We start from the raw sequence: 24,188 nt of genomic DNA on the forward strand, positions 1-24,188 counted from the left end.
GAAGGTGAAGGTGTGCCTTCCAGTAGTGGGGCAGATTTTTCCCTCTGTGCTATTTAACCTGGAAGTTGTTTCCCTTCTGCCATGTGGAGGGTGGTCATATGTAAGCCCTAACCCTTTTTGGAAGTGCGAAACACAGGGAGAAGCCGTTCCAGGTCCTTGGGACATGAGCATAGTATGCATTCATTACCCCTGTGGAGCTAGTACACTTAGAATTCATAACAGCTGATAATGGCTGATGAAGAGAAAAGGCTTAAAGAAGTTTGGGATAAAAGGGCAAGCAAAAGAGATGCAGATCCTGCCTTATAATCACTCAGAGTCAATAATCAAATGAGCATGAGTAGGTATATGATCTCTACAAAGGAAAAATGCATACTGCTTTGGAGGTGTGAAGCCAGAGGACTTGGCTTATTTTGAGGAGGTGCTCCAAGATACATCCCTAAGGATGTTACGGAAACGACAGGCCAGTCAAGAAACAAGCACCACTCGGAGGGTTGGAGTACTCAGATGTATTACACCGGCGGGCTCAGAGGGGCTTCTGCTCTGAAGCTCTGAGCACCTCCAAGACGTGCGCATGAGGTTTTATAGGGTAAAGTACAAGCTTGGGGTATTAGGCCAATATGCATGGAACAGCTTTAGCAGCATTATCATCACAAAAGTGGAGGTGGGGAGGCAACAAACCAACATTCCAAAGCCAGATATGTATCTTCGAAAACCCAGCTGGCTAGCAAAAAACATGAACAGCAAACGAACACTAATTAACCTAAATTTACAAGTTAGTCCAGCAGAACTCAGATCAGTATTCCAGTATTTAGATTTGTGAGTTATCTTGTTAGCCCAGCCCAGCCTCTCCTTCACATTCCTAGACTTGTGTGTTATCTTGTTAGACCAGCCCGGCTTTTCCTTCACATTCCCCCCTCTTGATGCTTTCACAACTCTAGTTGGAGTAAGCATCATCACTTATCTGTTGCAGGGGCTCATAATTGGAGGCTAACATCTGAAGTTTTATAGCCTCTATCCACTCACTGACAAAGCGGGTCAGGAAGTTTAGGACACGGGGCCCAATTAGCAGAACTGCAAAAATCAGGAGCAAGGGACCTATGAACGGTGTCAGCCAGGAGGTCCAGCCCCAGGGGCCCGTCTATGGGCTCTTATCTAAAATATGTTTTCTCTTTTCCACTCGGTCTTGTAACTCTTGAATCATCCCTCTGACAATTCCTGATTGATTGGCTTAAAAAGAGCACTTTTCATTTAGGAAGAGGCATAGTCCCCCCTCTTTGGCCGTGAGTAGGTCCAGACCCCTCCTGTTTTGTAAGACCACCTCGGCCAAAGAGTCAATCTGATTTTGCAGAGTTCCCAGGTTTTCTGCTATTTGTTGGAGATCGTGGCTGAATTTACCTGTAAGCTGAAAATACAGGTTGGTACATGGACCACCTGTCACCCGGTTCCATGCAGGAGCATTGTACAGCCAAGGAGAGTGAGGGCATTAGTGTCAGTAACATCAGCCTTATGATTACCTTAGACATGTTGCTGCAGTGATGGCACTAATTATAACAAGGTATAAAATAGCTATCAGGACTCTATGGCCTATGTTCCAGTTAGGTGTGGCGGCGCTAGCTAGCCCCACTGCTAGTACGCAGACTGGTATAGCAAACAAGGAAAGAGGAAAGGGAGCACAAAAGAAATGCATTTAACAGCTGCGTTGAGCTTTCCTCAAGCTTTGGCCGTGCGTTGACTAGCCAGCCTCCGGGTGTGGCTAGAGCAGGGCTGTCGATCCTTTTCTGGTCCCTCTTGATCTTGATCTTGAGCGGGTCTCCTGGGACACTCAATTTTCCAGGGACCCTCTGTCTGAGGTGAAGTCGCTCTCTTAACCCTGGAGTGGTGGATCCAAGGGATGATTCCTGCAACTTTAACAGCTGTAGGGGTAGTTAATACCACTAAATATGGTCCCTTACAGTGAATAACGGCATGTGTCACTAGATGGCCCCCTACTTGACAGGATCATGGTTGGCAGAAATGGCAGGCAGTTGAGTCCCCAGTAGCCCCTATAACAGTCGCCTTTTTCTTGGTCAGGGGGGCTACAGGTTGGGTCACCAGAGAATACTCTGCTCCTGTGTCTACCATAAAAGTCATTGGTTGGCCTCCTATAAACATCTTGACCATGGGCTCCCGGGGGCCCAGGGGCAGGGAGCCCGGTCTCTCCTATTCTGAGTCGACCCCAGCCAGTCCGATGTGATTACTGGCTGGTGGCTCCAGCTGATAAGTAGGTCTTTTGGGGGGTGCTCTCTTTCCATCCTTTATGTTTTGGGCACTTGTTCTTCCGGTGTCCTGTCTCCAGGCAGTATGCACACTGCTCTCAGTCCAGGGGCATCCATGGTTGGGGTCCCCTCTTCCGGGGTGGTGCAGGATTCTGGCTGAAGCTTGTTTTCCCCAGGGCTGAAGCTTGTTTTCCCCAGGGCTGCTGCAAGGAGTGCAGCTTTCTGCTTCATTCGCTGGTCTGCTTCTCGTTGGGCTTCCCATTCTCGGTTTACAAAAACTTTGCTACTTCCAGCAGCTGTGTAGCGTTCATCTCTGCGAGTCCATCCAGTTTTTGGAGTTTCCGGCATATATCTGGGTATGATTGGGCTACGAAGGCAGTGTTGACCATCCGCTGGTTTTCTTGGGCCTCAGGATCAAAAGGAGTGTAGACTCGGAATGCTTCACGTAGTCTCTCATAGAAGTCAGTGGGGGTTCCGTCTGGCCTCTGGGTCACCATGGTCGTTTTAGACATGTTAATTGGCTTCTTGGCTCCCGCTCTTAGCCCTTGTAGGGTGGCCTCCCAGTACTCATGCAGCGCTTCTCTTCCTTCTTGGGTGTTAAAGTCCCAATCTGGTCTGATGTCAGGGGCATGTGTCATGGCTTATCCCTCAACATCCATTGTGTCCCCAGGGGCTTGGCCCTGCAGCCATTTTCATGCTTCAGTGAGAATGCATCTCCTCTCCTCTGTATTGAAAAGAGTCAGAAGCAGCTGGCGGACATCTTCCCAGGTGGGCCGGTGAGAATGGAAGATAGAATCTATGAGGTCAATCATAGCCTGCGGCTTTTCAGAGTAGGAAGGAGTATGATGGCGCCAGTTGAGAAGGTCTGTGGTGCTAAAGGGTTGGTAGTAGAGTACAGGGTGCCCAGGCTGAACAGTCCCGTCTTCCCCAACTTGCTGTGGCCCCTGTGTCTCCCGCAGCGGCATTTGGAGGGCTGGTGGTGCTGGCCTCCCGGCTTGTGCTGAGCAGAGTCTCCTTCCTACTGGCTCAGGCTTGGAGCTGGGCTCTGCCTCTGGGTCCTCAGGCTGGGGAGGTGTTGGTGCCCCGGGGGCATACGGAGGGGGTAGGCATATCTGTCTTCTGTGTCTCCCTGGAAAATAGGCTTTTTTCTATCTGTCTTTTTGGCCTGGACCGGCTGAGCTGCTAATATCTTGCATTGTCCAAGTCCATTTGAGCAGAACCGAATCCATGGGGGTAGAGTCTGGGCGATATTCAGCCAGGAGGCAATGTAAGGGAATTGATCTGGGTGGCCTGGGGTTCCAGTGATTATTTGATAGACTGCTCGCAATGTTGCTAGGTCCAGAGTTCCTCCTGAGGGCCACCCAACTCCAAAGGCTGGCCATTCAAGCTCACACAAAGTGCGGAGCCTGCCAGGGGTCATTCGAATTCCATAGTCTCCTGAGAACCCCTTTTTGAAATTCTTAATCATGCAGTCTAGAGTGGTGGGTTTTGACTTAGAGCCTCCCATTCTTTTTAGATGTTTGGGAAGGTAGCCTTTATATCTTTTCTTTCTTCACTCCTCAAAACACCGGAGTTCCCAGAGAGACTGCTCTCTTGCTGGGTCTATGAGTTGTTTGAAGGCTAATTTGGCCAGGGAGTCTGGGTTCCAGTCACAGCTGATGTCTCTGGAGCTCAAGGCCTCAAGCATTTCCAGGGACTTTCTTCATTAAATCCTCTCTATATCCTGAACTAACGTATCAGGGGCATAGGACTGACGGCAGATGGTAAAACAAATGGACTAGGAAAGGGACCTCCAAGGCCGGGTGAGCCCGGTCCTGAAGGAATTTTTCTAAACTTGAGTCCTGGGGGTCTGGGGCTAGGCAAAAGGGGCACTACTTGGGTCAGTTCAGGAGGGGAACAATAAGTCTTGGGTGTTTTGTGACAGAATCAGGTAGGAGACTTTTTCAAAGAAATAGCATCCTAGCCTCCAAGGGCACAGGGGCGTTGACTCATTGGCTATCTATGTCCTTTTCCCTCCCAGTGTAGCCACCCTGTGCCGGTGTCGCAGACAAGACAAGGGAGGGTTTTCGTTGCGTCTGCCTGGCCGCTCCCCTCGTGGGGACGAAGGTGCTTCTTAGCTTTGGCGGGTCAGTATAAGCCGCTGACTCCGATCGGGACCCTGAGGGACTTATACCGCCCTGAGCTGTATGAGGTCACCACGGAACAGCAGGTTGGGACTCACTCGAACTCCGTAGCAGAATGCCGTGGAGCTACAAACTCGAGCCTGATCGCATGCTTCACAGGCCGCTCATTCACACACACACACACACACACACACACACACACACACACACATTAACAACAGTCCTCCCACCAATACCAATATCCTGTTTCCTGTAGTCCTGTAGGAGGGGATCCGCCTCCTCTTCTGTCCACTGGGACAGGACCTGATACCTGACCTGATTTCCCCGTCTGAAATACCATCAGATGGAGAGCCTGTAGGAGGGGATCAGCCTCCTCTTCTGTCCAATGGGACAGGACCTGATACCTCCTGGGGGTTCCTACCTTGTCCGGACGGCCACCTGGTGAGTCTGTCCGTCCCTCCATGGAGTCTGGCTCTGGTTGTAGCCCAGCCACCCGGGGGGCCGAGTTGCCGTCATGAAGGAGAACCCAGAATACCGTCGGACGGCGCCACCTCGTTCGCTGCCGGAATCCCGTCCCCCAGTCGGCCAGAGCCACCAGTCCAGCGGCTCAAGGGGCCGGCGTGGTTGTATCTCGCTGGAGCCTCCAGAAATGTTACGGAAACAACAGGCCAGTCAAGAAACAAGCACCACTCGGAGGGTTGGAGTACTCAGATGTATTACACCGGCGGGCTCAGAGGGGCTTCTGCTCCGAAGCTCTGAGCACCTCCAAGACGTGCACATGAGGGTTTATAGGGTAAAGTACAAGCTTGGGGTATTAGGCCAATAGGCATGGAACAGCTTTAGCAGCATTATCGTCACAAAAGTGGAGGCGGGGAGGCAGCAAACCAACATTCCAAAGCCAGATATGTATCTTTGAAAACCCAGCTGGCTAGCAAAAAACATGAACAGCAAACCAACACTAATTAACTTAGATTTACAAGTTAGTCTAGCAGAACTCCGATGAGTATTCCAGTACTTAGATTTGTGAGTTATCTTGTTAGCCCAGCCCAGCCTCTCCTTCACATTCCTAGACTTGTGTGTTATCTTGTTAGACCAGCCCGGCTTTTCCTTCACAAGGAAGTGACATTTAAGTTGAGTCTGAAGTTTAAATGAAAGTTAACTAGGCAGAGAAAAGGAGGGGGAAATGCCTGTGCACAAACCCAGTGAGGTGAAGGAGCTAGGAACCTGTGGTGGAAGATGGATGTGGAAACAGCTGAAGTTAGACAAGCAGGAGACGCGACAGTGTCTTTATAGGCCTTTCCCTTTATCCTAAGGGTAATGGGAAGGCAGTGAAGAGTTTCAGATAGAGGAAGATAGATTGGATTAGCATTTTTCCAATAGATGAACAATCACACCTGTCATCAAAAAACCCACAAATAACAAATGTTGGTGAGGATGTGGAGAAAGGGGAACCTTCTTACACTGTTAGTGGGAATGTAACTTGGTGTAGCCACAATGGAGAACAGTAAGGAGCTTCCACAAAAAAACTGAAAATAGAACTACCAGTACTTCCACTCTTGGGTATATATCTGAAGAAAACAAAAACAGTAATTCTAAAAGAGACATGCACCCCAGTGTTCATAGTAGCATTATTTATAATAGCCAAGATTTTGGAAGCAACCTAAGTGTCCATCAACAGATGAATGGATAGAGAATATATATATATATATATATATATATATATATATATAAATGAAAACAAACCATACACATATATATATGCAAGAATTACAGAATGGAGAACAGATGAGAGCAGAGAAGGAGTAGTTGCTGGAGGAGATTAATTGGAAGATAATTACAGTGAAACACAAAAGAGACAAAACAGGTGGTAGAGTTGGAGAGAAATGGGTACACCTGTGAGGCACTAAGGATGCAAAAATCAGTGGTATTTGGTGACAGTTTGAATGTGGAAGGAGGGGGCAACCTTCTCTTAGGTTTCAGGCTTATACAACTAGATGGACGTGGTGGCCATCACAGAAAAAGAGGTCAGACCTTGAGATCTGTTTTGGTTATGCTGAGTTGAGGTGCCCTTGTGACATCTACGTGGAGATGTTAAATAGGTGTTGGCATGCAGGTCTGGAGCTCAGAGGAGACATCTGAGTAGGGGACAGTAGAGTAATGGTTGAGAATAGGAAGTAAAGTCCAGTGGTTGGGTTGGAGGAAGAGAATGAGTAAGATGAGAAGGGCAGAGGAAATGACAAGAGGGTAATGTCATAGAAGGCAAAGGATGGGGATACTTCAAGATGGAGGGAGTAGAGCAAATGCAACAAGTTACTGAGAAATAGAAGAGGAGTTATGCTGGGAAAATACACAATGGATTTAGCAACCTGAGATTATTGTTCACCTTAGGAAGACTTATTTTAGTGGAGAAGTGGCAATCAGCATGGGTGAAAGATAAGGAAATACAGATGATGATCATAGACAACTCTTATGAGATAATGAATGTGTAATATTTCTATTTATCATAAAGTGCCTCCAACAGTAATAAGATACAAATAAGTTACATATGTTTTATTCCCCAGTTAAGTTATTTGAGGGCTCTTTTACAAACATCTGTGCTTGTAAAAGTTACATAAGCATGCTAGTTTTGCCCATTTACAAATACTTAATTTGAGTGGATGCCAAAGCATTGGCCAACATATATGTGCCAGAGCTTAGAATTGGTTGCAGCCTTCTTAATAATCATTTTACTATCTGTATGCTCAGGCCACTCAAGATGGCTGTTTTCTTGCTCTCTGTATGTCCCAGCTCCACCAGTGCCCACTTCACCTACACCCTCCTCACCTGACTGACCTTCCTGCATAATTGCCCCGGGCCACAGCTGTTTCTTATCAAAGGGGTGGTGAAGGGCGTGCCCCTCTGCTGGTTTCCCTGGTAACCCGTAAGCCAACGTGGCTTGACGTCAGTTCCCCTTATAACTGCTCACCTCCCGCGGCCCACTGGGAGGGAAAACTTCCAACAAGTCCTGCTTGCCGCCTACTGCACCCGGTGGGGTATCACTCCAGGACCTGGCTTCAGACATGTAAGCTCCCCCGTTCATTAAACCATTGATGTCTCTGTCCCTGACTCTCAGCTCTTCAGGCTTGAAGCTGGGCAAGTTCAGGCCTTGCAGACCTGCGGGGTGCAGCCCAACACTATCTTATCTTGGAAATGTAATTTAGCATCTCAGTGTCGCTGGAAACCTTGTTATTCAGTCTGTATTTTTAAGTGTGGGATGCTAGTATTAAAGTTATTTTCATTTTATTAAGATCAAACAGGGAAGGCATAATTTTTCTGTAAGTTTAAGATTATTTTGAAATTAAAACAAACAAAAGCAGGTAAGACACTAGAAGCAGATGCTTCCTGTATTTAAAACGCAGTTTGATTTTAGGGAAGCATTTTAGACTTCTGCCTTTTCTAAGGGAATTAAGAAAACCTCACCTCCTCCCCTTCTGCATGAATCACTGCAAGGAAGATTTAATCCAGCTGAGAAAAACAACAAAAATGACTCACATTAAGAAGGAAAACTACAACCCTTATGGGTATGAATGGAGGCATGAACAATCATTCTTCTTTTCTTTCTCTATCCAGACAAGCAAGGAGGAAGGAGAAAAACAAGACTTATGCTAGATTTATGCCAATTGAAATTAGAATCAGGAAAACTATCCGTGTAATCTAGACAGGATTGGATGCTTCAAAAATGCCAAATCATTGGGCAGAGAAAGTGAGAAGACAATAAGAGAAAGATGTGGAAAGGGAATGATGTAACAATTATGACGATATAAACACACATTGATTTACAGTTTTTATGTCTTTGGACTTCCCCATCTTTCTGTCTGAATGCCCTTACCCCTCATTCTTCCCCATATATACCTTATCCATCACCTCCTACAAAAAACAACCTGGTTTTTCTAGTCTTCGCTGATTTCGCCTTTCTGTTTTCACAGCTGAAGTTCATAATGCCAGTTTGGCGCTTAGAAACGTGCCACTGTGTATTGTTTTCAATTTCGTATCTGCATGTAAATTGTATTTCTCAGCCTGAAAATAAACTCTTGAAGGCGAGAATTATTTCTTGTACATGTATCTGAATCCTTAACAGTTTGATGGGCATATGATGTATATTTAAACAATATGTGTTGCTTGAATTGTTACCAGGTGAAATGTGTTACTGAACATGACAAGAGGTAGGCTAGGAAGTGTGTTTTATACAACTTCCTACCAAAACTTGGCATTTTTTTCCCTCCTAGCCTCTGTATATAATTTGATTGCCATGTACCCTGTCACAGGCCCTTGGTGAGCACAGGTGTGACTTTTCCAGATGAACGTCTGCATCCCTGAAGCTGCACGGTGGTGTGCTGGTCAGTATCACTTAACTAGCCATCAAGTCCATCTTGCCCTTTAGCATCAGCACCTCACTGCAGTTTCTGGTCCTTTTTGTATATGCAATAACTCTCAAGAAGTAGTTGAAAAACAACCCACACTTAGCAGTTTTATAAAATGTCATAGGGTTCTTGAAAAATTGATGATCCCAATATCCATAGCAGTACTCTTTACAACAGTCAAGATATGGAAGCCATCTAAATGCCCCTCAACAGACGAATAAAGAAGATATGGTAAAAACATATACAGTGGAATATTATTCAGCCATTAAAAAAGTGAAATCTTGTCATTTGTGACAACGTGGATGGATCTGGAGGGTATTATGCTTAGTGAAATAAGTCAAACAGAGAAAGACAAATACTGTATGTTTTCACTTATATGTGGAATCTAAAAAAACCAAGCAAATAATAGCAAAACAAACAGACTCACAGATATGAGAACAAGCACGTGGTTGTCATAAAAAGGGCAGGGAGAAGAGTGAAATAGGTGAAGGGGATTCAGAGGTACAGACTACCAGTTATAAGTAAGTCACAGGGAGAAATGTACAGCACAAGGAATATAATCAATATTTTATAGTAACTTTGCATGGTATGTAATCTATAAAAATATCAAATCACTATGTTGTACATCAGAAACTAATGAAGTATTGCAAGTCAATTATACTTCAATTATAAAAAATGATGAGCAACTGACGATGTACAGCTATCAAAGCAGTTTCTTTTTACTGACATTGCCACTGTCATAAACTATGAACTCCTTGAGGGCAAGATATTTATATCTTGCTCACATCATGTCCCTGGGACTGGGCACATCATCTGGTAGACAGGATGTGCTTAGCAAATATTAGAGGAATGGATAAGTAAGATAATGATTGATTTATAATAAAGGTAAAAGATTATATAGAATTTATTATATGCCAGGCACTGGTCTGAGTCTTTTATATATACTAATTCATTTAGTCATTCCAACAGCTCTGTGAATTAAGTACCATTATATCTCCATTTTGCAGATAAGGAAACTGAGTCATCAGGACTTTGTGCCTTGTTCAAGGTCACATAGTTGTTAACTGGTGGAGTTATGGTTTAAGTCTACATGGTCTGGTTCTAAAATCTGTACTTTTAGCAGCTCTGCTATGAGAGACATTAAATGCTGTACTGGTACTCAAATGTTTGCGGGTTCATGAAAGCCTTAGGATATAGTCATCAGTCTCTATTACAAAATTTTTGTCTGCTTTGGCTTTGTGTCCTACCAAAGAAAACTCCTAAGGCATTCTGGCAATTTGTCAGTAAACCTTTTAAATCAATTATGTCTCTTTTCCAGGATCACTAATTTGCTCATTCTTAATCTGGTTTTCAGGGACACGGTTATGTCATTATATGTCAGAGCTCTGGAACCAGGGGAGCAGGCGTTGGCTTTTCGGAGTGGGGAAAAGTAAACTAGTGTCAGTGCATGGCTGGCATCCTCACAGGAGAGGGATTTGCAAGGCCAGTAGCTCGGTTTGTTCTGAGTTTCTTTTATTAGCTTCAGGAGTTGAGTATGAGCTAAATAAGCAGGCAGTTCAGTGAAGCTCACACTATGCTGGCCCTGTGAAACCTAATGTCAAGTCTATTTAGAGCCACTTAGAGACAAACGAGGGGGTATCAGTCACAGGGACTATTTCTGGTTGGACTCATATTTTACTTTTAAATCTACTTTTTTGGACATAGAGCCACAGTTTGACTCACTTTGGCTGCTCTGAATGCATATTTTCTAGATGGCCATCATGATTTCCTTACATGTTCATACTGACTTTTAAGTAGGACTTGTAAATGAAACCTTGGATTGACTGCCTGATGTGACTGACTTAAAGAGCTGTCCCCAGCCGCAGGTACAAAGTCTTGGAAATTCTGTTTGGCAGAAACAAAACAAAACCAAAATTTTGCTTTTCTGATTTCACTTAACTCCCTGTATATAGTCAGTCTGATTAAGACAAACAAAACAAACCAGGCTAGTGAGCTCACTCTGGAATTAAAAATTGTAAAACATTTAGTTTTCTAGGGGCACTGGGAAAGTCTTTGTAATGAATGTGACAGGAAAAACTGTAACAAGGAGGTTTTCAATTTTACCATTTGTGATAGAAGAAATAGTAATTTAAAAATGTCTTCCAGCTCAGATAGCAGGTGAAGTTCCTCTGAACTTCCAGGAGGAGGCGCTCTTTCGCATTTCATACAGCTGTGTCCCACTGACCAAATGCGATGAAGAGACAAATTGTAAACAAACAGAATGAAGCATAACGTGTTTTTTTTCCCTTTAAAATTAGGGAGTATAACATCAAGTACCATTCTCTGGTTGCCATGAAAATACAATGGGAAAGTTGGACTAGACCCACAGGTTTGACTAATAAATGCTGTGCTCATGAAAACACATAATTATCCTTGAGCTCTTGGGATGAAACAATTGCAGTAGCTTGGGTGGGTGAGGGGGCATTTGCACATATTAATTTTAAAGATAGAACCCTGGTTGGCAAAAATGACTCTTCTAGTAGTATATAAAGGCTACAGCAAGAAAAGGAATACATATAAAGATGGAGAAAAATAAAGCTCATTGCTGTCCTCATTCAGTACAGATCTTTCTTAGAGCTTAATAAATGGATTTTTTGTGTAAAGGAAATTTTATAAATTAAATGCTGTGAAAAAATGTATTAGGCAGAAGTCAGGAGACCTGAACTAGAGAAGGGATTCTATTACTCAAAGGACTGTGTGATCATGAGCTAGTCAGGATCCTTTGAATGTCTTTCTTCCTCATCTATGAAGTGGAATTGGGGATGTGGTCCTCAATAAAGGATTTCTGTTTTCTTCTGTTGGGAGCTTGGGACCTTTGGGGTCACTGGGCATTTTGTCTGAGCTTACTGCTCATTGTTCCTCTTTTGGCTTAGAGCCTCTCTTTAGTGTCCCCCCACCCCCTTTTAAACCTTGATACTTCCCCTATGTCCTGCAAGAGCTACGTAAAAAGTCTTATACAGCACAGAGTTATTTGTACCTTTAGAGTATTTGCCCACCTTATTTATGGAAGCAGAAATCACTGCATTATTGAATGCTTACTCTATGCCAGGCGTTCTTTTGAACATTTTACTGGTGTCATCTCATTTAATGCCAGTAACAACTTTATGATGAAGGTGGTAGGTATTTTTATTCTCATTTTAAGAGTGAGGAGACAAAGGTCTAGTGAGGTTAAATAATTAATAATTGCCAATGTAATACAACTGATAAATGTTGGAACTGGAATTTTAAAAAAACCTAAAAAAAAAATCCATGCATGTGATCAGCAATTCAGGTTTACAAAAAGATACATGTAAGTGGCTAGTAAGTCCCCTTCCTGTTCCTGTTCCCTAGACATGACAATGCCCTTTCCAACAGACAACCGCTGTTACCAGTTTCTTACGTATTTTCTAGAGAGAGTGTACAAAACATACAAGCTAATAATATATTTTATATATTCAAATACTTACATGTTTTTATATTCATTTTTTCCCACAAATGGTGGTACACTAAATGCACTGTTTAATGCTTTGCTATATTGGCCCTCATCCATATGCACAGGTTGTGCATCCAGGGATACAGGGGGCCAACTCTGGGACTTTGAACATCCTCAGAGTTTGATACCCTCGTGGGTCCTGGAACCAATACCCCATGACTACTGAGGGATGACTCTTGGACATCCTTCCATACCAGTACATAAAAATTTGCCTAATTTTCTCACTTTCCCATGATTTTCCATTGCCAAGATGGGTCAGAATTTATTTAGCCACTCCCTAGTGATCAGCATGTAAATTATTTCATCTGTTTTGCTGTTACAGACAGCATGGTGCTGGGATGTGAGCTCAGGTAACCTGACTCCTGAGCCCTACTTCTTTGCCAACCTTCTAATTTGCTTTCTGCTAAGGAGTTTCCTTTGTAGTCTGAGAATGATGAGGACGAACATTTTAAAGTAGGGGAGCGATGTGTTACCAGTGCTCTATTGTTGAAGGAGAACTCTGGTGGCTGCAGGGAGGAGAGTCTAGATGGAGAGGAGTCTGGAAGCAAGGGGACTGTTTTTCAATCATTAATACCACTTACCCACCTCCCTGTTCACTATGTGGATAATGTGATCTCATAATTTGTCCACCTCCAGGGACCTCCATCCTCTTTCCACTCCAGCCACAAACATGTCCTCACCTGGAATCTTTGTAGCTCTGACCACGACCTGTCTCTTTCCCTGTTCCCAGTTTCCATGAGACTGGGCCTGACCCTGTTCTCCTTTTTCTGAATTTGTTAGAAAGACAGAAATAACAAAACCAGAAAGTACTATTTCTTGAATTCTCATTTCATGCCTGGCACTTCTCATTCATTACCTCTTTTAATCTTCTGAAGAATTATTAGTTTTACTTTATAGGTAAGAAACTGAGCCTTAGAAAAGCTAAGTAACTTGTCCAAGGGTTTTCAGATAGTAAGAAGCAGAGCTCAGATGCAGACCCAAGTCTTCATGTTACTGAGTCTGCACTCTCAGCCCTCAGATGATGCTACCTGGGGTTTTTTAGAGGGATGGACACCCTTAGCCCCCGTCCGGGGTTAAGGTGAGCGCTAGAGTTAGGGTTCACCTTAGGATCGTCCTTCTATCTCTCATGCCCAGCCTGGATGTGGCCTACCCCAGTCTGTTTAGGGATTCCTGGCTCCTAGGAGGTGTAGGGGGTGGGCACGAAGCTCAGCCCTGCCTAGTTTGTTGACATTCATCTTACTGGTTTCATATTTAAGGATAGGCCTTTGTCAGCCACTGTCTCTATTTTGAAATTCCCTCTCTTTTTAATTCTTGTTCTAATTCTTTTCTTCTTCCAGCCTTTCTGCAAACATTTATTTGAGTTTCTTTGCGTGTCTAGCACTTTGTTTAGTGCCAGAAATACCAAGGTCTGAAAGCATCACTGACTTTTGAGGAGGTTATACTTTAGTGGAGAGACAAATACATGAACTCCAAATTATCCTGCAGTGAGATGAGCACTTGTATTAATCTCCTATGATGTTACCACAGACTTGGTGGCTTAAAACAACACACACTGAGTCTCTTGCATTTCTGAAGGTCAGAATTCTGAAATCAGTTCCCCTGGGCCAAAATCAAGGTGTCAACAGGGCCCCACGCCCTCTGGAAGCTCTAAGGGAGAATCTGTTTCTGTGCACTTTCTAGTTTCTAGAGCTACACTTCTTGTATTCTTGATTCCTGGACCTTTTCCTCCATCTTCAAAGCCAGCACCTTGCTTCAGCAGTCACATCACTTTCTACTTCTGTGTCAAATCTCTGTCTCCCTCTACCAAGGACACTTGTGATTACATTTAGGGCCCACCCTGGTCATTGAGAATAGGCTCTCATACCAAGATCCTTAATTTAGCCACATCTGCAAATTGCCATATATGGTAATATTCACAGGTTCCAGGGATTAAAAACCAGGTATTTTTGGTGGTCATTATTCAGCCTACCACACTGCTGTTGGCAAATGCATGCAAACAATGCCAAGGGGCAGTTTATTTACCTTAAGGGTTCAGGTCAGAAATGTCTCCTTAGGAAGTGGCTGACCCTTTAGCTGAATTCTTAAATAGCAGGTAGGAATGAGCTTCTATTTGTTCCATTTATTACTCCCCAGTCCAGTCTCTCTGACTTTAACCTTTCATACTTCCTTTCCTGGCTCTTCTCACCCTTCTAGATTTTTAAAACAGCCACAGACCCCAGGCTTTCCCTGTCAGCCGTTCTCACTCCATCTTCTCTTCCCCAGATATGCCAGCCTCTTGCTTGGGGTTCATGTTACTTCTGCACAGATGAATGACCCCAGTCTCCATCTCCAGACCTGGTTGGCCCCAGAGTTCCAATTCTCTGCCCACATCCACTGCTGGATAGCTCTGTCTGTGAGTCTTGCTCACCTTTGCTACATAGCTCCAAACCAGCATCTCCTTTGGCTGTCATAATTCCATCCTTCTGTCCTAGTCTCTCTTTCAGAGACTTAGTCTTTATGTATATCCGCACCACTCCCTCCAGATCCACTGTACTACCAAGTTGTGGGGGTCCTTCCTTAGCATTCTGCTCTTGTGATACTTCTTGTCTTCTCTCTCTGCTCCTCTCTACACTGGCCATTGCCTCCACCCAGATAAACCATTTGGATGGTTGGCTAATGGTTCTTCCTGTCTCTTAAACTCTCCTCCCAACTTACCTTATAGTCATCGTTCTATTAATTTTCATATGTGATTCTGTTTAAAAACTTCTGGAAGAAAAAATTCTAAACTCCTTAGTGTGATACTTTAGGGTTCTGCAGAGTCCAGACCCTCTATCCTTTATTCATTCTTCAAATGTTCAGTAGGCACCTCTCGTGTTCTGAGACTCTGCCAGGAAGTGGAGGTATAATAGTAAGTAAAAACAGACATCTCCACCTTTGTGGAATTTGTCGTCTGATTGTAAAGACAGGTATGAACAAAATAATGGTTATGAACATGTGTGAAATTGTGAAATTGCAACTATTGTAAAACAATAGCTTGGACTTATGTAACATCTGTGATGTGTCACCAATCTAAGCATTTTACCTATATTGTTTCATTTAATCTTCTCAACATATTCGTAACAATGACCCCCACTTTACAGATGAGAACACAGGCACAGAGAGTTTAATTAACTTGCCCAAGTTTACACAACCAGAAAGGATTGAAGCCAGGCAGCCTAGATTTTGTGCATTTAATAACCACAATGTTGTATTTTCATAAAGAACAGGTACCTGGGGCTTTGGGAATCATTAATTGGGGGTGGGGATATGAATGAGGGATATGAAGAATTTGAGCTAGTTCGGAAAGGTTTCCTAAGGAAGGTATAGCCAAACTGAAATAGGAAAGAAAGGATTCACTGGACCAGAGGAAAGGAAAGGTGTTCCATGCAAAGGGAGGGTCGTGTGTGTAAAGGCCCAATGGTGGGGAGAGTAGGGGGCTTACAGAGTCTGAAATGGGGCCAGTGTGGTGGAGCACACAGAGGGGGAAGGAAGAACAAAGCATGGATTGAGGCAGAGGTGGAATTACGCTGGGAGGCAGGTAGGTGCCAGCCACCCCCGCCCCAGGACCCTGTAGACCATGTTATGTTTTTCTTGACCCTAAATGCCGTGGGAAGCCATTGAGGTTTTAAGCAGAGGATAAGAGATGTGACAAAGGCTTCTGAGTTGTACCCTGAATTGATGTGGTCTCATTCTCTAGAACGGGAATCCTGGAAAGGGACTAGGTTCAGGAATAACATCACGGACTTCGTTTTGGGCATGTTGAGTTTGAAGTGCTTTGTGAGAAATACTAATGAGATATCAAGAAAGATATCAAATATATGAATCTGGAGTCCATATAGAAGCCTGGGCTGGACCTTTTAAGTTTGGCTGAGCAGATGGTACCATGTTGAAGGAGATGGTTCCTTCATATGTGATGGTTCAAAGGATTCAGCCTTGTTTCATTGACCATTTGCTACAGAGAGATGAACTTGCTGAATGAATTCTCTCCTGTTAAGGAGCACTTTTAAGACCTATTTGTGAGTCTTGTGTTAATCTTTTACAGCAGATTTGAATGTGGGATGATAATCAGCCAGAGTGGGAGGAATTAATTTTAGATTCCTCTCCTTTCTGCTTTTTACAGTAGAATACTATTGGATAATCATTTATCCTTTAATGATAGGGACTAGTTTTTGGAAATTGTGGTTTGAGTGTATTAAAGGGAAACTGGCAGGAAAAAGAAAAAAGAAAAGCTATGTGAGCAGGCTTCTTAAGACTGCAGTGTACCCTCAGTGTTCAGATAAAAATGGATTGTTTTTGTTAGCTACTGCTGTATAACCAATTACCCCAACACTTAGGGGCTTAAAACAATAATTTATTATGCTTACTGTTTCTTTGGGTCAGGGACTCAGGAGCAGTTTAGCTCAGGATCTCTTATGAGGTCTCAATCAAGATGTGGGCCAGGACTGCAGTCATCTGAAGGCTTGACTGAGGCTGAGGGATCCACTTCCAAGGTTCAGGTTCGTTTACGTGACTGTTAGCCAGTGCTTACAGTTACTGACAGCAATCCTTGGCTTCTCCTGATAAGAGCTTCTCTTACGGCTTCTTAAGTATCCTCATGGCATGACTGTAGTTTCCACCATAATAATCCAAGAGTGAAACAGCCCGGTGGAGGGTATCCTTTTTATCAGCTAGCCTGAGAAGTCACATAGCATCATGAACGCTTCATTTTAAGCACATTACTAAGTTCGGCCCACCTCAAGGCACCTTTTAAAGAGAGGAGCGTCAAAGAATTTGTGGACATATTTTAAAGCCATCACGTAGATGTTTAGAATCTGAGCTGTGGATGGAGCCTCTCCTCTCACCCTGTGTAGGAATTAAATTCTGCTACAATGCCCCTGACAGATGGTCAGTCAGCCTCTGCTTGGCACTTCCAATTATGAGGAGTTCACTACATTGTATCAGAGAATTCCATTTATATCCAGTTTTAATTGTTAGATGCTTCTTCTATTCATGAACTTGAAAACACTATTGCTGAATATTTCATTATTAAAGCCAGTTCTGCTGCTCCAGAATAGCACCTTTATGTGACACCTTTTCTCTTATTTGCAATGATGGTAATCTTCCCTCTTCTTCAGAGAAAATACTGTCTGTTCCATTTAGAATGTACTCTCATGTTTTGATTTCAGGATTTTTCCACATCCTGGTCACTTTCCTATAAAAACATTTCAGTTCAGTTTATCCCTTGACAACTGAAGATCAACTACTACTGTACTTGAAGCTAAGTGTAAAAGAGCACCACAGAGTAGTCCTCACTTTGCACAATAGTGCAGGGTGACAAAAAAGAACCATGAAAGCAGAAATCATGCAAAATAATCTTAATCAATGGGAAAAATTATAATTATTCCGAGACCTTTAAGAACTTCTATTAAAATATTAAAAACTTCCTTTCAGATCTGAATGCATGGGGAAATGAAAAAAAGTGAAACCAGTGTTCACTCAATGTACTGTAATTTAAAACATTAGAAACATAATTAAAGTGTTTTCTTTGTTTTAAAAAAAACTTGAGTAGTTTGAACAGTGCTTGCCTTTTATCATAAAACTGATAATTCAGAGTGAGCATCTTTTGTTTGCCTTGGCAAACTGTCATCCTGCTTTATAAATCTGGATTAGCTTCCAACATCGTATCTTTTGAGCTCTTAATGGCATGAGTATCTCTGAGGTATTTCTCTGAGAGTTCCTTGAACATGAAGATTTTTGTTGGTGTCATTTCTTCCAAGACATCTGCAAATCACTATCCTCATTTGTGTCAGTAAGTTCACCTCCACTAAGTTCCTGGGGCCGTAGATCTAGAGTACCTTGAATGGTGGCAGTGTCCACATTCCTGATGATTAGCTGTTTCTTCCATAACTCTATGTTAGACTCAAGTTTCACCGTTTCTGCTATCACTTTTCGTTTCTTTGCTGCACTTTCATCTTTGTTAAGCAATTTACTCTTTCATTCATTTTACTCATTTTTGTCAAATGCCTTGTGAGTTTATTGCTGGAAGACAAGGGGGCAGCACGACTATATGCTTTGTTGCCTGTGGATGAACTGAGGCACAGTGAAGCTCAGTGACCCATCACCACAGACCTCGGAAGAAGTGATGTGATTGGTCACTCATGTGATACGCATCTGTTATGTATGTAATGATTTGTGGACTGAAGAGTGAGAAGCCGAGTTTGTACTTCATTCAGTCACTCACAGTTAATATACCATAGTAACTTTTTAGGGGCTGGTTTTATTTAACTCAACCATGGTATCTGAAATTTATGTATATGAGAACCATGCAAAGCAAGGACTGCCTGTATTTGTACAAATTTGACCTTAGAATCCATTTTTATGGGCAACTATTCCATACTGCTTATTTTGAACTCATGATTCTTGGCTCTTAGCAAGTCTCATATATCTTGGGCATTTGATTTTTCTTAAATGTAAATGTTAGATTTTACTTGCATTCCTTCCTGTTAAGCTTCCATCTGATTAGTCTTAGCCTGTGGCTGTCTGTAAAACTTGATTATGCTATCTAGGGGACAAACTGTCCCTTCCAAATTGTTATCCTTTTCACATTTAAGCTGTTAATAAGAACACGGCTGGGGCAGAGATCGGTGAAATGTCTCCAGAGCTCGCCAGCCATTCTTTTCTCATCCTATTAATCAACCCTCTGAGTAGGAATAGACAAGCAGATAGGAATTTCTCCAGCTCTTCTGTCATCCAGCTTGCCTTTTTTGGGCTTATCCAGCAAAGTTAACTGTCTGGTGCCATCAGATGTCTTTCTGAAATCAAAGCACACTGTGTCAGCAGTTGTCTCCTGAAATACCACCCTGAATATCATATCAAAAGTAAACACTCCTGATAATACCTCCTGTTTAAGGAGAACTTTCACAGTTCACCCAGCGTTCTCCACATCTCCATTAAAAAATACTTTGTCTTTATAGGGCTGAAAGGAGATGTGGCAGATGTTATTACCATATTTTCAAAGGTGGTATTTGCTTTGTTTACAGAGCTAGTAAATAGCAGACTCTTGATATTTTTAGTTAAGTCTAGTATGTTTTCTTCTCAGATGAAGTGCCTACAGAAAACACAAAAAAGAGGGTTTCTGCAGCGTTCTTCCTTTGCTGATTTCTTAGACCAGTCTTCTAATCCCCTCCCACAGGGTCTTTTGTTAGTTTGTTGGCTGCCACAACAAAGCACACAGGCAGAGGGGCTTAAACCACAGAGGTCTATTGTCTCCCTGCTCTCAAGGCTGTAGGTCTAAGACCAGGGGCTTGGCAGAGTTGGTGCTTTCTGAGGGCCATGAGGGAGGGATTTTTTCCCAAGCATCTTTCCTTGGTTTGTTGATGGCTGTTTTCTCCTGGTGTCTCTTCATGTCATCTTCCCTCTGTGTGGGTCCCTGTGTCTACACTTCCCCCTTTTATCTGGACACTGGTCATATTGGATTAGGGTCCACCCTAATGACCTCATCTTAACTTGATTACCTCCATAAAGGCCTTATCTCTAAATATAGTCATATTCTGACGGAGTTGGGGGTTCAGGACTTTAACATATGAATTTTGGGGTGAAATTCCTCCAACAGATCTCTAAGGCAGATTTTGTGTTTCAAAACAATGGTCAAAGGAGCAGGCTTGTGTAGCCAGGGGAGGTAGTGCATGCCTGTGTTTTCTTATCTATATCTATGTATCTGATGCAGTCTGTTGAGTTAAACTTTTATGTTCAGTTGATAACAGTTTTCGGTTTTCAAAAGAGAGTGGGAGACTTTTCCTAAAGTCCTTCTCAATTATCTGTTTGCTGAATTTAGTCTCTGAAGATGCCTGTTGTGGGGCAGCTGCTGAAATTATTACCTTGTTTAATGATTTCAGGGTTCAAATGTGTCATTTAACCTTGGCTCTGAGATGTGTGGTGAATTTGACTGAGTGCTTGGTGATGATTATACACCTATCTAAGCAGATTCTTTATTCTACAAATTGGTTAAGGCATCAGAAGATTCTGAATTTAGGAAACAAATAAATTAGGGAGTAACAATTTGTACCCCCAAAGCATTCACAAATTATCAGGTGCATGTAATGGTTGTTTAGCACGTTACTGACTGTAAAAACAAGGGACAAATATGACATCCTTTTAAATTTACTGGCATCAGAATACTATAAGTGTTTCATCCGTGTCATTCTATTTTCTCTTTGCTTCTACTCTCCTCTAGTTTTACTTGGTCATTTGGGTGTTCCACAGATGACCAGTGTGAACATTTTACATGATACAGACTTTGCTGTTTAAAAAAAATAACTTTTAGTGTGAGTGGAGAATTTGTTTTCGCTCATATAAAAAAACAGTTATAATGTCTCTGTAAGGCATAATGAATGAAGACATGGTGAACCATTCTGTTATCTCCCCACCCCATTTTCTTCCCTTCCACACTGGGGAAACTATGATCCTAAATTTTATGTTTATCATTTCCTTACTTTCCCATGTACTTTAAATATTTGTGTTTATAAACAAATACACTGTTTCATAGTTAAAATTTTAAAATTTTTAAGTCATTGCAAAATTTAGAAAAATGTTATATAAATAGTATGAATAACTCTCATGTAGACTTCACCTAGGTCCCCCAGTGTTAACATTTTACCATATTTGCTTGAGTTCTTCCCCAATCTCTCCAGATATATGTAGATATATACATGCCAATACATAACACATTTTTTTTTGAGTAGGTTACAGATATCCTGTTCCAGTCTACATACTTCAAATGTATTTCCTAAAAAAATAAGGACTCTATCTTACATAGTCATGTGCAATCATCTAGATCAGAAAATAATCCACAGATCCATTCAAACCTTGCCCATTGGCCCAATAATATCCCTGATAGCTTTTTTCCCCCTTCTGGTTCAGGATCCTCTCCAGAGTCATAGTTGAATTTAATTGTCATCTTTCTTTAGTTGCCTTCCATGTGGAACAGGTCTTCAATCTCTTTGTTTTTTATGTCCTGGATAATTTTCAATAATACAGAATAGTTTTGTTTTTTTTTAAAGAGTATCTCTCAGTTTGGGTTTACCTGATATTTCCTCATGTTACGCATTTTTTGGCAGGAATGATGCTGTGTTCTCAGTGCATTGTTTCAAGAGGCATGAGAAAATGATTTTTCCCATTATTTTTTTTAATTGAAGTATAGTCAGTTCACAGTGTTGTGTCCATTTCTGGTGTACAGCACAGTGCTTCAGTCATACATGAACATACATATATTTGTTTTCATATTCTTTTTCACCATAAGTTACTACAGGATATTACATGTAGTTCCCTGTGCTATACAGTATGAACTCATTGTTTATCTATTTTATATTTATTAGTTAGTATCTGCAAATCTTGAGCTCCCAATTTATCTTTTCCCACTCCCTCCCCCAACCCCTGTAACTTTAAGTTTGTTTTCTATGTCTGTGAGTCTGTTTCTGTTTTGTAAATAAGTTTGTTCTTTTTTTTAGATTCCACATGTAAGTGAATCAGTATTTTTCTTTCTCTATCTGGCTTACTTCACTTAGTATGATGATCTTCAGGTCCATCCATGTTGCTGCAAATTGTATTTTATTCTTTTTTATGGCTGAGTAATACTGCATTGTATAAATATACCACAACTTCTTTATCGAGTCATCTGTCAGTGGACATTTAGGTTGCTTCCATGTCTTGGCTATTGTATATAGTGCTGCTATGAACATTGGGGTGCATGTGTCTTTTTGAATTAGAGTTTTCTCTGGATATATGCCCAGAATGGGATTGCTGGATCATATGGCAACTCTATTTTTAGTTTTCTGAGGAACCTCCGTACTGTTCTCTGTAGTGGCTGTGCGAATTTATATCCCCACTAATACTGTAGGAGGATTCCCTTTTCTCTACAGCTTCTCCAGCATTTATCGTTTGTGGACCTTTGAATGACGGCCATTATGACTGGTGTGAGGTGATACCTCATTGTAGTTTTGATTTGTGTTTCTCTGATAATTAGCGATATTGAGCATTTTTTCATTTGCCTATTGGCCATTTGTATGTCTTCACTGGGAAATTTCTGGTTTAGTTCTTCTGCCCATTTTCACTCATATATTTGCTAATATAAAAAAGAACAGTTGGTTTTTTCCCTTAAGTTGTATGAGCTGTTTATATATTCTGGAAATTAAGCCCTTGTCAGTCTCATCTTTTGCAAATATTTTCTCCCATTCTGTAGGTTTTCTTTTTGTTTTGCTTATGGTTTCCTTTGTTGTGCAAAAGCTTGTAAGTTTAATTAGGTCCCGTTTGTTTATTTTTGCTTCTATTTCTGTTGCCTGGGTAGACTGCCCTAGGAGAACATTGCTGAGATTCATGTCCCATTATTCTAGATGTTACCTTTGTTCACTTGGTTAAGGTGGTATTTACCAGGTTTGTCCACCACAAAGTTACTGTTTTTCTCTGTAAAATACATTTTGTGGAAGATACTTTAAAATTACATAAATATCCTGTCCTGTTCCTCAACAAATTTTCATTAGTTTTACATTCATTGATGATTTCTGGATGAATTATTTATTACAATGATGGTTTTCAAATGCTCATTTTCTAATTCTGTCATTCCTTCCACATGTATTAGTTGGTATTTTGCTGAAGGGAAGAACACTCTGTTATTCATTCATTCATTTATTTAAAGTCATGGATTCCTATTTTGTTCATTGGGTTTTATTTTTATTTTATTTTTTAAACTTTTTTTTTATTGAGTTATAGTCATTTTACAATGTTGTGTCAAATTCCAGTGTAGAGCATAATTTTCAGTTATACATGAACATACATATCTTCATTGTTACATTTTTTTCGCTGTGAGCTACCACAAGATCTTGTATATATTTCCCTGTACTATACAGTATAATCTTGCTTATCTATTCTACTGTTCACTGGGTTTTAATTCATTTCTGTTATTGCTTATTCTGATGCTCAAACTGGCCTATATTTGGCTGGCAGCAGCTTCTTCAAGATGGTTCCTGTCTGGTTTTTTGTTTGTTTGTTTTACCATTTTCCAATTACATCTTTAGCACTTCCTCACTTTTTGACACAAAATTTTATTCCAGATTTATCTTACACTTTTCTTTGTTCTCGCTCTAGAGTAATTCTGGTTCTTTTCTAGTGGAGAATGGTATATAAAAACCAAGATCTGATCATTAGGGTTGCTGATTAATACAGGGTGTCATTTTTTTCTAGGCCCTTTCAGCAAATAGAGCTAGGAAGGATATACAAAGATGTAGACACAGACATACATACACACGCACAGATACACACACACATTTTTCTTCTTGGTCATTTGGGTGTTCCACAGATTACCAATGTGAGCATTTCACATGCTATGGATTTTGATGTTTTTAAAAAATAACATTTATTGTGAGTAGAGCCAGTATGTGTACGTGTGTGTGCATACACTTGTGCTTCTTAGCTCTGTCTGCATACATTTGCACGTACATGCACTTACGTATTTGTTAATTTATTGATCAGCCTAAATTAAAAACCATGAGTTGACACAAATACCTCCAAGTCAAATGTAACATGACAGAATTTGTTTTAGCCCTTCCCCTTTCCACTTTTGAAACTCCTTTCTGAGAAGCCTGGCTCTCATTATCCACATATAATTTACATACTTGCTTATTACCCTCTTATGTAATCAGTCTCCTGACCCTGGTGGCTGTCTCCTCAGCCACATCCCTGTCCACTTAACCTGCCTCCTTGACTCTATACTTCTCCAGTCCCACTTCTCTTGGCCCTATTAGCCTTCTCAGTCTTGACCCTCTTCTTAGCCCCAGTTGCCTCCACATTCCTGGCCTTCGCCTCAGCTGTATTAAGGGAATGGAAGGAAAAAGAAAGACACCCAGAAATA

At 41.8% G+C, this 24,188-nt stretch overlaps 1 protein-coding gene across 4 annotated transcripts in view; it reads left to right on the forward strand.

Annotated features, from left to right (window-relative positions):
* The window catches only part of GDA (guanine deaminase), a 91,711-nt gene that overhangs the window by 12,449 nt on the left and 55,074 nt on the right, over window positions 1-24,188 (forward strand). The window contains exon 1 of one of the 4 annotated variants that reach the window (XM_045515122.2): window positions 6,214-7,439. The exons of the other annotated variants lie outside the window; for them this stretch is intronic. The gene's annotated coding sequence lies outside the window, so the exon portion shown is untranslated. Of the gene's footprint in view, window positions 1-6,213; window positions 7,440-24,188 lie in introns of those variants that run through there. 4 annotated transcript variants of the gene reach the window in all.

Source organism: Camelus bactrianus, chromosome 4, assembly GCF_048773025.1.
Source record: "Camelus bactrianus isolate YW-2024 breed Bactrian camel chromosome 4, ASM4877302v1, whole genome shotgun sequence".
Lineage (NCBI taxonomy): Eukaryota > Metazoa > Chordata > Mammalia > Artiodactyla > Camelidae > Camelus > Camelus bactrianus.